This window comes from Pipistrellus hanaki (genome assembly GCF_964339955.1).
Source record: "Pipistrellus hanaki genome assembly, chromosome: 4".
In the NCBI taxonomy this organism is placed as follows: domain Eukaryota; kingdom Metazoa; phylum Chordata; class Mammalia; order Chiroptera; family Vespertilionidae; genus Pipistrellus; species Pipistrellus hanaki.
Window position 1 is genome coordinate 99,465,070 of NC_140506.1, and position 17,813 is coordinate 99,482,882.

The following is a 17,813-nucleotide window of genomic DNA, read 5'->3' on the forward strand; positions in this document are numbered from 1 at the left end:
TTTAGCTTTTTCTTGTCTGTGAAGCTTTTTATCTGATCTTCAATTCTAAATGATAGTTTTGCTGGATAGAGTAATCTTGGTTGTAGGTCCTTGCTATTCATCACTTTAAATATTACTTACCACTCCTTTCTGGCCTTCAAGGTTTATGTTGAGAAATCAGCTGACAGTTGTAGGGGCACTCTCCTATAGGCAACTAAATGATTTTCTCTCGCTGGTTTTAAGATTATCTTTTTTTTTAAGCTCTTGTCATTTTAATTATGATGTGTCTTGGTGTGGTCCTCTTTGGATTCCTCTTGTTTGGGACTCTCTGTGCTTCCTGGGCTTGCAAGTTTATTTCTTTCACCAATTAGGGCAAGTTTTCTGTCATTTCTTCAAGTAGGTTTTTAATACCCTGCTCTCTCTCTTCTCCTACTGGTACCCCCATAATGCAGATGTTGGTACACTTGAAGTTGTCCCAGAGGCTCCTTACACTATCTTCATATTTTTGTATTTTTTTTCTTTTTGCTCTTCTGATAGGGTGTTTTTTGCTTTCTCATATTTCAAATAATTGATTTGATTCTTGGAATCCTCTACTCTACATTTGAATCCCTGTACATTAATTATTCTTTATTCCAGTCAGCGTATGCTTAATTTCTGATTGGTCCTTTTCCTTTTTTTTTTTTTTTCATTCTCACTGAGATCCTTGAAATTCTCACTAAGTCCCTTGGAGGTCTCATAAAGTTTCTTGATTAACCTTAATACTGTGGTTTTGAACTATATATCCAGTAGTTTTCTTTCTTTCATTTTTTTCATTTGTGACATGGTTCTTTGTCTCTGTGTTTTGGCTGATTCCCTGTGTTTGTTTCTATGTATTGGGTAGAGCTGCTATGTCTCCTTGAGTTGGTAGAGTGGCCTTGTGTAATAGGTGTCCTATAGGGCTCAGTAGCTTAGCCTCCCCAGTCACCTGAGCTGGGCACTCTAGTTGCACCCTTATGTGGGCTGTGTGCACAGTCCTGTAATTGAAATTTGATTGCTGTTGGTATCACTGAGTGGAATTGACCTCTAGGCCAATTGGCTATGAGGATCAGCTGAATATAGTGAGTGTGCAGGAGATACCTCTATGGAGCAGGACTTGCTTCAGTGTGGCTTTGGTGCTCACTGAGTCTATCCCTTGAATGTGTCACTTACGGATGTGTAGAGTTTTTATCTGGTATGGTATGATTCTGACCACTGGGTGCCACTGCCTGAGGACCCTGACAGGAGCTACTGAGAGAATTGAAGATTCCTCCTCTTTGTATTGGGTTTAGAAGTGACCAGGTGAGGCCCAGCTGTGAAGCAAGGCAGGATGGTGCTAGTGCCAGGTCATGGGTCTTTTATTGATAGGTTTGGGGCTCCCTGACCCAGATACAGTTGTTTGAGTAAGGATAGGCCATTCATATGCAAAAGCCGCTGTTGGGTGGAGCTTTAAATCAGATAGAGTGGGTCTTGGGGAATCACCAGGGCAGAACAAACATAAATGGCTGCCAGTCAGCCCTGCCACCTGGAAGTCCCAGCATAGGAACAAAGACCCCTGAGATTGCCTCTGTCTGGGAGAAAGCCACCTCCCAGTTCCTGCCCAGATGCCAGACAGTCCAGTTCCTCCTCTTACGTACTTGGGTTCCCCATAGCCTTGCCTTAGCACTGGAGCTCAGAGGGATTGAATTGGAGTAAGTTCAGTTTGTGCGCTGACCCTTTAAGAGGACCAGTTGGATCTCCAGCAGCCTTGGTGTCACTGAGCCCCAATCCCCACTTGTTTTTACAGCCCATAGTTATGGGGACTGCCTCTCCCAGCTCTGGGAGCCTGAACTGGACTCTCATGTGGGTCTGGGAGCCTTGCTGTTTGGGGAGGCCTTTGCAGAGACTATTTCCCACGCAAATAAAAAAGTGGCATACGTGGGCATCCGTCCAGCCTGTTCTGTGCCTCTGCCCCTCCTACCAGTCTCAGTGTGCTTTCTTCTTTACTTCTCTAGCTGCAGGATTCTCATTCAGCCAGCTTCTGGCAGTTCTGGCTGATGGTTGTCTTGTTTTTAGCTGCAATTTTGATGAGTTGTGGGAGGTGATAAGTACAGGCATTTTCCTATGCTGCCATCTTGGTTTCCTTAACTGTTCTTTTTCAATAGTTTTATTATTTCTTAAATCTCTGGCCTCTCCATATAAACGTTGGATATCAAGTTTTGTTGATATCCACAAAATAACGTGCTGGGATTTTTATTGGAATTGAATTGAATTTATAGGTCAAGTAGGGAAGAACTGACACCTTGACAATACTGAGTATTCCTGTACATGAACATGAAACATCTCTCCATTTATTTAGTTGATTTATTTCACCAGAGTTTTGTAGTTTTCCTCATACAGATGTTATACATATTTTGTTAGATTTATACCTAAGTATTTCATTTTTGGGGTGTTAATGTAAAAGGAATTATGTTTCTAATTTTAAGTTCCACTTGTTCATGTTGGTGTATAGGAAAACAATTGACTTTTATATATTAACTTTGTATCCTGAAACCTTGCTATAATTGTTTATTAATTCCAGGATTTTTTTTTGGGGGGGGGGTTTCATTCTTTTGGATTTTCTACATAGACAGAGATTTATTTTTTTAATGGTTTTTATACAACTACTCCACCCCCGTTTTATTTTATTTTATTTTATTTTATTTTATTTTTCAATATATTTTATTGATTTTTTACAGAGAAGAAGGGAGAGAGATAGAGAGCCAGAAACATCGATGAGAGAGAAACATCAACCAGCTGCTTCCTGCACACCCCCTACTGGGGATGTGCCCGCAACCCAGGTACATGCCCTTGACCGGAATCAAATCCGGGACCTTTCAGTCCGCAGACTGATGCTCTACCACTGAGCCAAACCGGTTTCGGCCCCCATTTTATTATGAATATTTTTAATTATACAACAAAATTGAAAAAGTTGTACAGTGAAGGCTCATATTCACCACCTAGATTTAACTGTTTATATCTAGTTATGTTGGTTTTAGCACATATTGATCAAAATATCCATCTCTCTATACATCAAGACCTTATTTTTCTCACAACTTTTTATTATGAAAATTAAAAAAATAGTTGAAAGAAAAATACATGAAAATTCATAATCACTCCTTACATCAATTGTGCTATATTGACTTTATTTATATTTATGTGTGTTTGTGTATCTTGTTCAGGTTTAGTTGCAGATATAGTGGCACATCATACACTTTATAGTTTACATAACCTTATAGGTTAGTTTACATCTAGAAATAATAAGTTTTCTAATTGGAGCAGAGTAATGACCTGACTTGACTTAACTTACCTTTCAACAGTACCCTTCTGGCCACTGTGAGAACAGATTCAATGAGGGCATATGACAGGGGAACCCATCATTTAGTAACATTTTTTTTGTGCTTGCTGACAGCAGAGGGAGGTGTGGCTGGAAACGTAACCAGGCTGACGAGAAGGACCTGCATGCTACAGTTGGACTCTATTAATCCTATACATCAGAGCTTCCCAAATAGGATGACTTTTGACTTTGTTATATGAGTACTTTCTGTGCTATTATTTATTTTTCTTCAAATTTATTTTAAACTAACTTAAAAAATCATGTCATAAGTAAAATTATAGATAAAATCATTCATTTGGCCCTAACTGATTTGGCTCAATGGATAGAGCATTGGCCTGCAGACTGAAGGGTCCCAGGCTTAATTCTGGTCAGGGGCATGTACCTTGGTTGTGGACACATCCCCAGTAGGGAGTGTGCAGGAGGCAGCTGATCAATGTTTCTCTCATCGATGTTTCTAACTTTCTATCCTTCTCCCTTCCTCTCTATAAAAAAATCAATAAAATATATTTTAAAAATCACTCATTTAGTGTGTTTCACTTTTTCTAACACAATTAAAATACCTAATCATTAAAATAAAAAGAAATAATGTATAACATCTGAAAATTATCACGTGTACTGCCAGGATTGCAGACACCGAACTTTGGGAAAGACACTATTGGCAAAAGAATCCATTGAAGATTTTTAAGCCCTGGAAAGACATCATCTGAATTTTGTTTGAGAACATTCTAGCAATGGTATAAAACAAGGATTGGAGAGGGGGGAAAAATTAAAGCTTTGTTACTCACCAGCTGTTATGTAACCAATGCTCAGAATATGGAGAGAAATGAATAGACTGTAGGAGCCAACAAGGAGCCTACAGTCTAGTAAGGGAGATAGACATGAGGACATGATTCCAGCAGAGTGGAGGTACTAGTGTTGGGAGTGCCCAATGGCGGTCCAAAGGCAGGCATGGTCAACAGTGCCTTGGAAGCTAGATTCAGGAAGCCTCGATGAGGGAAAGATGCCTCAGCCAGGTTTCAGTGGGCGTGTGGATACTGTGATTACAGATGGGAGGCAGCCAATGAAGAGGAAGTACATGCAAGCAAGGACATGTGAAATGATGGGCATCCATTCAAGAAATATTGACTGAGCACTTACTGTTGCCCTGGTCCTGTGCTGAGCCCAGAGAAAAGGGGACTAAAATGCAGTCCTCACTCTGAATAAGCTCACTGTCCATTACAGTGACAACCATGCTGCTCAGTGGCAGTGTTACTGATAGAAGAAGGTGTGGGGTGCCGTGGGAGTGCACCTGCTGAGCATATCATTCCGACTGGGTGGCAGAGATGATCTTTCAGATGAATTGTGAAAGTGTGCCCAGCACTGGTGTGAGCACAGGACGCATGGGATCAGGTGACACACTTGCAGGAACCGCAGATGAGTCAGTGGAGACATGTGAGTTTGATCCGGAAAGGAATGCACTATTATTACCAACCTCAGGACTGATAATTCACAGTCGCCTTTGAAAAGAGCACCTTGCAGAGCAGAGAATGGTTTGAAGGGAGGCTACATGACTTGCAGAGAAAGAACAGTTTTGATGGCTGAGTTGATTTTATAGGAACTAGAGCAGTATAAATGGAAGGCAGGGAGGAGACTGACAGGAGAGAGATTAGACAAATGAGGTGAGCCCTGGCTGGTAGTGCTCAGTGGTTAGAGTGTCAGCCCACACACCAAAGGGTCATGGGTTTGATTCTGGGCCCCAGTTGGGGCACATGCAGGAGGCAGCCAATTATAGTGTCTCTCTCACATTGATATTTTTCTCTCACTCTCACTCTCTCTACTCCTATTTCTCTCTCTACCCCCTCCTTCCCTTCCACTCAGTGGAAAAAGATTTTCAGGTGAGGATTAATAAAACAAAGCAAAGCAAAAAAAAGAAATGAGATGTGTGAAGAAAGTGACACTGGATTGTTTGAATAGCCTTTCTCCTGTAGAATTGGAAGGACTCTTTCTCCATCGCCTACCTGAGTGTTTTCCACCTGCTCTGGGGAAGGTGCATGAAATCTGGAGAAGGTGCATGAAAGGCCCTGGCTGTGCCATAGAAGCAAAGTGTGGTGCCTGGAAGAGGAGATGAACACTCTGGGGTGAAAAGGACTCTATGCTCACTTGCTGATTGATGTGAGGGCCATGCAGAAGCAGGGGGCATCTAACTTGTGCTTCTGAGAATTTTCTTTGAGAACAGAGAGAAGGAGGGGCTCCCAGCCTGGCACACATCAGAATTACTTGGAGCTTGCAAAAGTCCTGATGCTCTGACTACACTCTAGACCAGTTAGATCGGAGCCTCTGGGGTGAGATCTGGTGTCAGTATCTCCAAAAGCTCCCAGCTTATTCCATTGTGCAGCCAGTGTAGCCAACCTCGAGATTTACTTCCTTGGGAACAAAGACTCTAGAGACCAATTCTTGTAGTCTTGGCACAGATGTGGGGATAGCCAGACACGTTGGCAATCGAGTCTCATGACACTATAAGCATTTTTAGAGGCACAAACTTAATCAGGGAACCTGAGTATCATTTCTTTGATAATTTGATGTTGGCTTGCCATTTGATTAGGTAACGCTAATCTTAAGTGTCTGACTGAAGTCCAGAGGCCAGGTGTACACGCAGCAGGGTTTGGTCAGATGATTAGAGCGTGCTCTGAGGTTCACCAGCATGACGAATTTAGCACATGTCTATCAGAGATGGATTTCATACTTGCCAACAGGCAGGACTGTAGAGTTCAGGGACATTATTCTTCCTTCTGCTGTTTTGGAAAGATGGTTAGTGATTCCTTGACACAGGTGAGATATGTTGGTCCTACAGGGTGGATTATTTTACTAAGTTTAATAGATCCATATTTACTTATTGACCCAAGGATATACTACTCAGCGGCCTGTAAATGTAATGGTTAAATCGAGTTTATTGTTAATGGAGGTTCACAATTGGGGTGCTTTTCAAAAAAATCAGTGTGTACAGTCTTCTAAGTATAGGGGGTAAGGCCCTTAACGTGGTAATATTAGAAATTGGTTAGCTTGATTGTTTTTCACAGGTAGCTCCATTAAAAATTGCAATGATGTCTATACTTTCCACACAAAAAAAGGAAACAACAATGAAATAATCGTGCACTATAGAAAAGGGTATGCTCCTTCTCTTTGGCCAAGTGAGCATGCTGATGCTTTTTGGTCAGCACTCCTTTGTGGAGCACCTGCTAGGTGCTAGCACGCACTAGGGGTGGAGATAGAGTCGCATGGCACTGCCCTGGATGCTGACCTGGCATTTGTGGGTCGGAAGTCCTTGCAGAGAGCTAAGTCCAGGGTGGAGATACACTGAGTGGCCAGATTATTATGATCTCTGAATGCATAATAATCTGGCCACTCAGTATATATTTATATATATAAGAGGCCTGGTGCATGAATTCGTGCATGGGTGGGGTCTGGCCAGCCTGGCCAAGGGGAGGAGACAAGGGCCGTTGGCCAACCTGCCTGTTAGTTGAACTCCTGGTCGAGGGTACAATTTGCATATTAGCCTTTTATTATGTAGGATATACACTGAGTGGCCAGGTTATTATGATCTCTGAACGCATAGTAATCTGGTCACTCAGTGTAAGCACACAGAGCAAGAGGCCCACAGCTGGCCACAAGTGTTCATCAGGGCTGAGGCACTGCACTGACCCCAGGTGGTGGCGCCACCTCACAGTCCTCCCTGCATTTCCGCTGTCACAGGACGCTTTGGGATAGAGAGATACGCTTTCCCGGGCTTTGATTTGCTGAACTGCAGTGTCATCTGTGGATACTTTGCAGGAAATATAAGTAAAATCCATTACCTAAAAGATATTCTTCTGCCCCCATTGGAGCCTTATTCAACTGGTTTTTGGATTTGGGTCCTGGTCTAGGCATGAACGAAGGCAGCCAACTGGCGTTTCTCTCTCCCATCCATCTCTCTCTCGCTCCCCCACACCCTCCTCTCCAAAACGGTGACCATGTCCACAGGTGAGGATTAAGGAAACAAATGTATGTTCTCCTGCACTCAATCTGCTACATACACAATATGCTTTCACATTCCATGCCTGCAGTTTTCCCTTTACTTGTCTTTTGTCTGAAACCCTCACAATAGTTACTTCCAAAATTATACTTGCAACAAAAGCTTAGAAAGTGACTCTCCTCATGGCAGTGAAGAAGTACATCCAAAATGAACTGTTTAAAGGAGGCTAATTGACCCAAATAACCTCAAGGCTTTGCCGGTTCAGTAATGCCATGTTCCTGGTATTGGGTTGTGTGGTTAATCGTTGGCCATTGCAGACAGGCGCTGTCCATGGAGAGTCACTGTCGCTGCCACAGGAAGGAGCCAACGCTTCCCCTCAAGCAGCACGCGCTTTTCCAGTGACTCCTGCTGGCTATCAGCACCAGGGGGACAGGCTAGGGTGCCTGGACTAGAAAGGACTAGCCTTGTGCATTGTACTTAGAGCTGGTGGGTTTGTGCTTTCCAAGTAACAATTCTAGATGAGCCTGTGGCTTCCACTGAAGTTCTGAAATGTTTATTGAGAATTTCTTTACTAACGTTTTGACGCAGTTTTGACCTATGGAGGCCATGGAAACAGCCAAGAGAGCTAGAAACAGTCAGCAGTTAGAATCCTGCCTGGGTTCAGAACCTCAAGTTTTGTGCTGGGATGAGACATGACCCCCTGTTACCCCCTGTTTGTGAGATAGGATTAAAAGCATACAAAGCACCAAAGTCCCAAAGGCCTGTGTCCATAGCACCTACTTTGGCGGGGTAGCTAGGCTAGCCAGTTAGTCTTCAACAAAGTTCCTATCCTAAGTCCACGTGCTGATTATAAGGAACACAGGCCCCGTGATATTCTAAATTATTAAGAACATTTGGTCCAAAAGATGACTTGTGAGACGAATGAGCTTACCAACACCAGGTCAGGAACAGGGCGTTGTGTGAAATTCTGTGAGGGAGTTCTACCCGGGAGTGCATTGGACCAGTGACATGCTTGCTCATTGTCTCTGCCTCCACAGCATGGGAGGGCATCGTGGACTTATTTACTCTGCATGGCAAGCACCTAAAGCAGTAGGCGCGCAGTAAGTATTCACTGAGTGAATGACTTATAAGCAGGGCTTAGGAATTCGTTTTCTGCCAGAGATTCATTAAAAAATGGTTGTTTACTTATGTGCTTCAGCAGCACATCCAGTAAAACCTCAACATAACGAATAATTTGGGCAGAAGGCTGCCCATTAAAGCCAAAAGTCCATTATATAATAAAGTAGGTTTTCTCAATGAGTATGTTAAAAAATTGACAAGTTAATTTTCCTATTTGTACTTACGTTTGTATAATTAAAATTATGTATGAAAAGTTTAATTCCACGGAAAACTCTTCATATGTATTACAGTCATTTTAAATTTATTCTGAATAGGTCTAGTAAATTCGTGCATCTACCAGTCATGCAAGTACACAAATGCACACGGCTTGGATGTGGCTTAGCACATGTGGGAACATGGCCAGCCCCTGTTAAAAATGCTGCTTAAAGTCATGCCAGGGGACAGCAGAAGCAATTACCTCGCATGATTTGCTGTGACCACATGCTAATCATTCGCTGAACCTTGACTTGATTTAAATATGTAGACTATAATTGTAGGTATGTAATATTTATTTATGTTGGTAAAATTATTACAGTATTTTTTCCAACATATGGTCTACTCACTAAAATTTAAAAAAACAACAGTGAGTTGATAAAAAAAATACTTGTTAATTATTTATTAAGTCTTGGTTAAAAGCAGTTGAAAATTAACAGGGTATTCATTTTCACATATGTCATATGGACTGGAAATTTTTTGTTGTTGTTAATCCTCGCCTGAGAATATTTTTCTATTGATTTTTAGAGAGTGGACAGGAGGGGAGAGACACACAGAGAGAAACATTGAAGTGAGAGAGACACATCAGTTAGTTGCCTCCAGCACACGCCCAACCAGGGCTAGAGATTGAGTCTACAACCTTGATTGGAATTGACCCCAGGACCCTTTAGTCCATGGGCTAGGGCTATCCACTGAGCAAAACTGGCTAGGGCCAGCCTGGAAATTTTGTCCATTAAATCTGAAGTCCATTAAATTGAGGTCTGCGGAATTGAGGATTTATGTCCACTAAAATTGGAACAATGCAGAGGTTAGCATGACCCCCATGCAAGGATGACAGGCAAAGTCATGAAGCGTTCCATATTTTTATGAACCAGATTTGCTGATCTGAACTGTATTACAATGTTAGACATTTTAAAAAATGGTTATTGGGGTTGGAATTGACATTCTAAAAGCCCAAAAACCCAACTGGCCAGTAGGTTCATCCCTGACCCAGCAGAGTGGATCAAGGGCATCTCTCCCCAATTAGACTAACATTGTAGGAGGAAGAGGCAATCTTAAGAAAGGGGTAGAGAGACCAAGGAAATTTTTGAAAAGCATCAAGTGACTCAACGAGGTATAGGGCGTGCCTTGGCTTCGCAGAGTGTAACTCCCTTGAGGGGGTGAGCTTTGATAAGAACAGTGTGAGCCTGAGGACCCGGAGTTGTAGACCACAACCCTGTGGCTATCAAACTGCCGATAGTGCCCGCCCTGCTTCCTCTCTGCAGGGCTGTCAGTGGCTCACAGGCCCCTTGCCCCTGCGGTATCCAGGGGTCCCGGCCCACTCACCTTGGCAGAAAAGAGAAAAAGGCTTTTCTGTGGTGGGTGGCGTCTCCCAGAGAGCCCTGGTGGCTGGAATCCAATTTCCTGGTAGTTTTGCAACTGGGATCTGTTATGACTAGAGAATGCCAAAGCGCTCAGATAAGAAGCACAGAGGTGCCTTGGCCGAGCAGACACGAGGCTTTTCATAAACCAGTGGCTCCTAAGCACATGATGTAGTAGTTCCATGACTAGCAGCTCATGGCCTTGGCTCCGTGGGTTTCCGCCATCAGAGCTTTGATGAGACTTGTGTTAGAGAAGTATGTGATTTAGGCGGCTTCAAAGTGGCCTTTGGTTTCTATTGCTTCTTTGGTGTTCCTCACCCAGTTCTCCCATCTGGTCTGTCTTGTGGTGCCGATCAGTGGACAAGCAAAGTGGGAAGACCAGCAACATGCTTGGGTGCACCCACCACAACATCAAGTTCACAAATGCAATCATGACCTCGTCTCCCCATCTGCAAAGTCTGTGCTCAGTTATTTGGAACTTCCGGTGTCCTAGTTAGTAGGGGCCATTAGGAATCACTGAACCCTTTCCCACCAGGGGTCAGAGGCAGCTGGCTTATGGTAACTTGGACGTAACTGCCAATGGGAAAGGTATATGACTCAGGCCATTTTGGCTGCCAGCGACAGGAAGCCGATGCAGGCTAGCTCACACAAAGCAGAGGTGTAACCGCACATGTAACTGAAAGCAGGCAGAGCTGAATCACGAAGGTGTGCAGGTGATGTAGGAGCCTCTTTTTCTGACCTCCCTTCTGTGTTGGGTGCAAGCTTGGTACCACACGGCAGCAAGAGAGCTCAAGCGTACATGGGCCTGACTCTGGAGATCTGAGAGGAAACGGGCTTGTCCCTGCAGCACAGCAAAGTTTCCAGGTGGCCCCTGGAAGTCTCCGTGTGAGCCATGGAGACTCACATGACCTGTGGGTGTAGCCTGAGGCCAGAGTGCTTTGACCAGGGCTAGGTGTGTGCCCGACCTTGGGGGTGGGGGTGGGGCAGGCTCCATGAGTCTTTAGGACTGAGACAGGCTTAGTGCAGAAGAGGGAGAGAATCTTTCTTAAAGGAAGGTATGCTGGGAAGACAAAGCACCATGTGCCCCAGAAATGAGTTTTCAATAGATATTTCAGGTGGGGCAGTTATGTAACCGCATCCCGACAGCACCGGGGCCTCTAGAGGCCACAGTCTGTGTGTTGGATGGTGCAGCCCAGGACTGAGGCCTCTGTGTTTGTCTCAGAGCCCAGAACGTGCAGCAGAGGAATGGGGGGTGGGTAGGCAGCATCATTCACTTCTTGGGTTGAGAAGAGGCAGTGTCCCGGGTGTTCTGTGGAGCAGCCGTTGGGAGGGATGGCCAGACCTAACAGATGCGTCGAGTCCAGGGGACCAGGGCCATTCTCAGCTCTGCTGTTAGAGGAGGAGGTAGTGATGGGTGGAGGCCTTCTACTTAACGCCTACCTCCCTTCAGAACTCAGCTCAAATACCACTTCTCCGGAGCAGTCTTCCTGGGCTCACTTGCCATCACAGAACTTTGTGGTATCTTATGTCATCATTTGAAATAACTCTACTTATGATGACCTGACAGACATCTAGCTCCTGCACACATCACGTTTGCCTGTCATCAAATGCCCAGCACTTGGCTCAGTGCCTAGCACAGTTACTAACCACTCATTGCCTTTTTAGATGAATGAGTGGTACAGGTAATAGCAACTGGATTTATTATGAAAATGCAACAACTATGTTCTCTTCTAATGTGCTATAGTTTGATCTTTTCACTTATTTCCTTACCTGGCTGAATTAATGAGGTACTTTTAGGGAGCCCAGGTAACCAACAGGAAGTTGCAGATAAGCGGGAGCCCCTTTGCTGTATAGGATTTATTTATTTATTTGCAAAACATGTGAAATAAATGCACACGAGTTACATGGAAAAAGGCTAATCTGGAATGTAATTGAGAACTGTGGGAATCGTTGGCTTTAATGGAAGTTCTCAGCTGAGAACCCGGACATGCTACTTGTGAACTGGTTTCCTCTCGTGTTGAATGGACGTAAGTTTAGTATAAAGATGAAGGCCCAGCTCCCACTTTGTTTGAAGCCTGTTGGATGGTCATCTCTTGGCTAAAGTGTTATGAGTACATGGGTGTGTGTGCCTGCACACATTCAGCTCTCGGTCCTCCCAGAGCCCTTCACTGTGGCTGTGCACCAGGCCTGGGGACCACAGTTTACATGCCAGTCTCTGGTATGAACAACTGGAAGATTACTCAATTATTCCAAGGGATTAAAATTATTTGATAAAATTTCTGTCATTTTTAAATGAGTTCAACAGATAGCAAACTTTTCTGAAACCTTTTGTTAGATAGCTTTGAAGCAATAAGAAAAAAACACTGGAAAAACTGTGTTTTGAATCTCCCCCCGCCACACACACACACACACACACACACACACACACACACGTTAGCTCTTCCTGGTGCTGTGTGTAATATGATTTGTCTGGTCCCGCTGGGCATGGCGGTCACTGATTCTGGTTTGGAGCCTATTCTCAATCAGAAGCAACAGGCAACACAGGGACCCTTGGAGGTCAATGCTGGCCATCATGGGATTCAAACAGCACTTCATTTGTTTATCTGTTTGTGTAGCGTTTTGCCAGAAGGCAAAACGATTCTCTATAACCTCTGATTGGTTTAGAAAAGAAAACAAACAAAAATCATGTTTTAGGGCTTTTTGAGTACATACTAAGGAAGTCAAATATGAGTTAAGACCTCTGTTGGCTGTTTTTCAAATGGTCTTGTAGCCAGGACACACCTCTCACTCTTGACTCTTGCATTGCTACATGATTTGGGTTTCCTGGAGTCCTCCTTACTGCACGTCACTTCCCTGTACACTGAGTGGCCAGATTATTATGATCTCTGAACACATAATAATCCAGCCACTCAGTATATATATATTATAGAGGCCCAATGCATGAATTTATGCATGGGTGGGTTCCGGCCAGCCTGGCCAGGGGGAGGGGGCCATGGGTGGTTGATCGGCCTGCCTGCTGGTTGAACTCCTGGTCGAGGGGAAAATTTGCATATTAGCCTTTTATTATACAGTATAGGATATACACTGAGTGGCCAGATTATTATGTGTCCAGAGATCATCATAATCTGGCCACTCAGTGTATATTTTTAAGCCTCATGTTGGTTCTTTGACTGATTTTATTAGTGAGACATTTTTTTTTTCCTTTTCATGATGTAATATTGCATCACCATCATCTGCAGATCTTCCTGTGATTGATCATGATCAATGTGGGGAACTCGAGGACCAGGATAAAATAACTCACACATCTGGATTTATGTGGCTCGCTGGAGACTTGGGTTGTAAAGAAATAGGAAGTCAACTTGAGCTGTCTAAGCAAAGTGAGGTTTCTTATAAAGACACAGCAGGCACATCAAAAGGCATCCAGGGACAGGAAATAAGACAGAGTTGAGCCATAAAGAATGGAGCGGGAAAGAGGCCTGAAGTGGCTTTCTCTGTTCCTGATATTGTTACTTCATTGTTTCCCTCTGTCTCTGCCTATGTCTCTCTCATCTCTCTCTGTCTCTCTCTCCGTCTCTTCTCCTCTCTATCTTTGTCCTCTCTCTCACTCACTCTTACACACACACACACACACACACACAGAGAGAGAGAGAGAGAGAGAGAGAGAGAGAGAGAGAGAGAGAAAGAGAAAGAGAGAGAGAGACAGAGTCACAAAGACAGAGACAGAGATGGTGACCGAGATGAGACAGAGACAATGAACGATGAATGAATGAATGAATGAATGGGGAACCTAAGAGGCTTGGAAAAAATATTAAGCAGTCAAATAAATACACATTTTAATGGAATTTGCCACAACCCCAAAAGAAAGTAGAACAGGTCAGAAGAAATATTTGAAGAGACAATAGCCAAGAATTTTAAAATTTTTTTATTGTTATGTCTCCTTCCCTCCCCCCCCACCCCCTTCAATCTACTCTCACCTCCCCCCACCCTAGGCCATCACTACCCCCTTGTCTGTATCCATGGATTATGCATATATACATACAATTTCTTTGGTTGATCACCTCCCACCCACCTACCCTCCCCCATCTTCCCTCCAAGATTTCTCACTCTGTTCCATGTTTCCATGTCTCTGGATCCACTCTGTTCATCAGTTTATGTTGTTAATTAGATTCAACATATGAGTGAGATCATGTGATACTTATCTTTCTCTGACTGATTTATTTCACTTAGCATAATACTTTCCAGGTCCCTCCATGCTGTCTCAAAGGGTAAGAGATTCTTCTTTTTTACTTCTGCATAGTATTCCATGGTGTAGATGTACCACAGCTTTTTTATCCATTGAACTACTGATAGAAACTTGTAATAGCTGAGAATTAAAAAAATAATAATAATGAAAGACATCAAACCTAGAAGTTCAAGTTAAGTAGTTCAGAGAACCAAGATAAATACTAGGATAAATATTTGAAAAACATACAAAACAACACATAGACATTTTATATTCAAACTGATCAAAGATAATGATAAACTGTTGAAGGCAGTCAGAGAAATAAAACACGTTACATAGAGAGGAACAAAAATCAGAATGTTAGCAGACTTTATCAGAAACTACAAAATAGAAGACAATGAAATGACATCTTTAAAATATTGAAGTAAAAAACTTGTCAACTTAAAATTTTATACACAATTCAAATATCTTTAATAATTTAAGATTAAATAAAGATTAAGAGGATAAATGATAATGAAAGGAGATTGGACTTAGGGTAGTAAACACACTTTACAGTATACAGATGATGTGCTGTAGAATTGTATTCCTGAAACCTATGTAATTTTATAAACCAATGTCACCTCAATAAATTCAAATAAGAAAAACTGAACACATAGATACAGAGAACAGATTGGTGTTTACCAAAGTGGGATGTGGGGGGAAGGGGTGAAATGGATGAAGGTAGTCAAAAGGTATAAATTTCATTATAAGATAAATCCCTTTTTATTGTAGACTAGAGGCCTGGTGCACAGATTCGTGCACCAGTGTGGTCCTTCGGCCTGGCCTGCAGGGATCAGTGGGCCTCTGTGCTGCCACAGCATGGCCTTACCCAGCAGCTCATTGTGCTCTAGCCCACTGACCACGTCGATTCACACAGCACAAAGTACTTCCTGAATGGCAGGTGGCCAGGGAGGAGCCTGGGGCTGCACTGCTCCTACTCATTCTGGCCCCACTGTGCCTGCCACCACCACTTGGTAGGCTCACTGCTGCTCTGTTGCAGTCTCCACATGCCATCCTAGGACGACTGGTGTGCCCATGACTGCACAGTCTTTAGAGAGCCGCAGAGAAGGCACAAGGACATTCTTTTAATTCTTATCAGCTGAGCCCGAGGGCACTGGCAGAATCCTGTTATCAGTACTGATCTCTTAATCCATGTGCTTGGAATGAGGAACAAATAGGATTTTGACTCACCCAGGTCTTGATATGCTAAATCTTGTACCAAAAAAATAAGGAGCTTACCCAGATTTTGATGAATAGAATCTGGGCTCACCCGGAACTCCCTTTGACCTTAAGCTCCCCTTTGGTAGCCAATAAATATGCTGTGTTGTCTGTGGTGAGTGTGACTGTCTCTCCATCAGAGAGATGGCACCCACCAAGCTCCCAGCTTTATGAATCTATTTCTGCCTCTTGTCTCTTTCTTTCTCTAATTTCTTAATCCCCAGCTCCTCCCCTCAGGAACCTGTCGTTTTTCCGTGCAGAACGCAGAAAAAGGAGAAACACCTCACAGTCGCTGCTCGTCATCACAGCCTCACTACTTGTGTAGCCCTGGAGAAGTGGCTGTGGGCTTGCACCAAGTAAGTCCCAATGCTGGGACTGGGAGCCATGAACAGGCACCCATTGGTCAGCTGAGTGGTGCTCCTGCTGTGGGAGCTCATGACCACCAGGGGGTAGCTCCTGCATTGAGTGTCTGACCTCTGGTGGTCAGTGTGCGTCATAGCTACCAGTCAACCAGTCACTTAGGCTTTTTCATATACTAGAGGACTGGTGCATGAGTTTGTGTATGGGTGGGGTGCCTCAGCATGACCTGTGGGGATTGGGCCAAAACTGGCAGTCCAACTCAGCCTGCCACTTCTGCCTGCCACTCCTGCTCATCCCAGCCCTGCTGAGCCTGCCATGGGCTCAATTCCAGTCAGTCCCGATCAGGAGAGGGTTGTGCTGCAGTGGCACTCGCCAGCTGTGAGCCCTGCATCTGGCGCCTATCCCAAGGACGGTGTGAGGGGTCCAGGATGCAATCAGCCCTCCAGGCAGGCAGTAGGATATCCTTGTCGGCCTGGGATCTGGGATCCATCCACTGACTTTCACACTAGTGGTTGGGAGCCACCTGGTGGCTACTTTTATATCATTTATTTTTGCCGAGTGTCTAGGGAGGGGAATCGGCTGAGGTGCCTGAGGCCAACTTCCAGGAGGCAGGTGGCATTGTCAGGATTATGCCAGCAGAGGCCCGTCTGTTGGCACCTGGCCCATTCTCCAGAGATTGGACCTGCAAGGAAGACTATTGAGGGAGTAAGTGGCTGCTGCCAGGCTGGTGGGCTCCTAGGCTGCTGGGACAGGTTGGTCAGCTGATTGGCACTCCCACTATTGGAGCACACTGACCACCAGCGGGAAGCTCCTATGTTGAGTGTCTGCCCCCTAGTGGTCAGTGCACATCATAGTGACTGGTCTATCAGTCATCTGGTAACTTAGGCTTTTATATATATAGATAGATTTAATGTTGATGTAATGTAGACAACAGTGACTTAGTTAGCAATATTATATTGTGTATAGGAAAGATGCTAAGAGAATAGATATAAAGTTATAAAGATATAAAGTTCTCAAAACTAGAAAAAAATGTAAGTATGTAATGATGATGAATGTTAACTAAATTTTTTATGGTACATCAAGTCATTATGTTGTATATCTAAAGCTAATTAAATGTTACATGTACAATAAATAAAAAATGAAAAAAACTTCACACTTGGAATAGAGTCAACAGGTTACTCTGGCCAATCATACTTTAAATATATATATATTGTAACTAATCTCCTTAATTCTCCAATGTTTACAGAATTAATACATAATTTTTAAAAATAACAAAATTTTTATAAGAAAAGTAGTATTGCTCTTCTCTTCCACCATGCTGCCGGCGTGAGTGGGACGGAGCCCATGCTAGCATGGAGAAGGCTCTTTTGTTTATTGCATCGGACTCGGCTCCCTGGTGGTCCTTGGGGATCATGAATTCGTCTGGGATCCACAGCCAGGACCATGAGGGACCCCGGTCTGGAGAGCCTGACTGGCCGCGGTAGGTGTGTGTTTGTCTGTGTTTTTGTATGAGCGCTCTGGAGGGACTGCTCCTCCATCGGGGCTCTCACCTGGGTGTTTGCTGGCTGCTGCGTCAGCCAAGGTTTGAGCCCGGATTCGAATCTGTAATAAACTCTAGCATGCTTAATTAAAAAAAAAAAAAAAAGTAGTATTTATCAGAAACCCTGAACCTGGCAACACAGATTCCTTATAACCTATTATGCTGTATCATTCAGAAATTTTTTAGTTTTTTACCTAAATCTATTGCTTTAAAATATGTTTAGGAGATTTATGAAGTTTAAGTCACTTAAGACAATTAATGTAACTAGTATACAGGTGCCCATCAAATCTAACAAATAGATCATTCTTTTTTTGGTAATTCTTTCTTACAAACATATAACTAGTTACTTCATAGAGTTCTTTTAT

The 17,813-nt window shown here is 43.5% G+C and overlaps 1 pseudogene across 1 annotated transcript in view; it reads left to right on the top strand.

Moving 5' to 3' along the window:
* The window catches only part of LOC311621775, a 28,535-nt pseudogene extending 12,627 nt beyond the window's left edge, over positions 1 to 15,908 (top strand). Inside the window, exons 4-5 of the transcript in view lie at positions 12,538 to 12,604; positions 15,809 to 15,908. The product of the transcript in view is annotated as an uncharacterized misc_RNA (transcript). The remainder of the gene's footprint in view (positions 1 to 12,537; positions 12,605 to 15,808) is intronic.
* Positions 15,909 to 17,813: the final 1,905 nt, after the last annotated feature.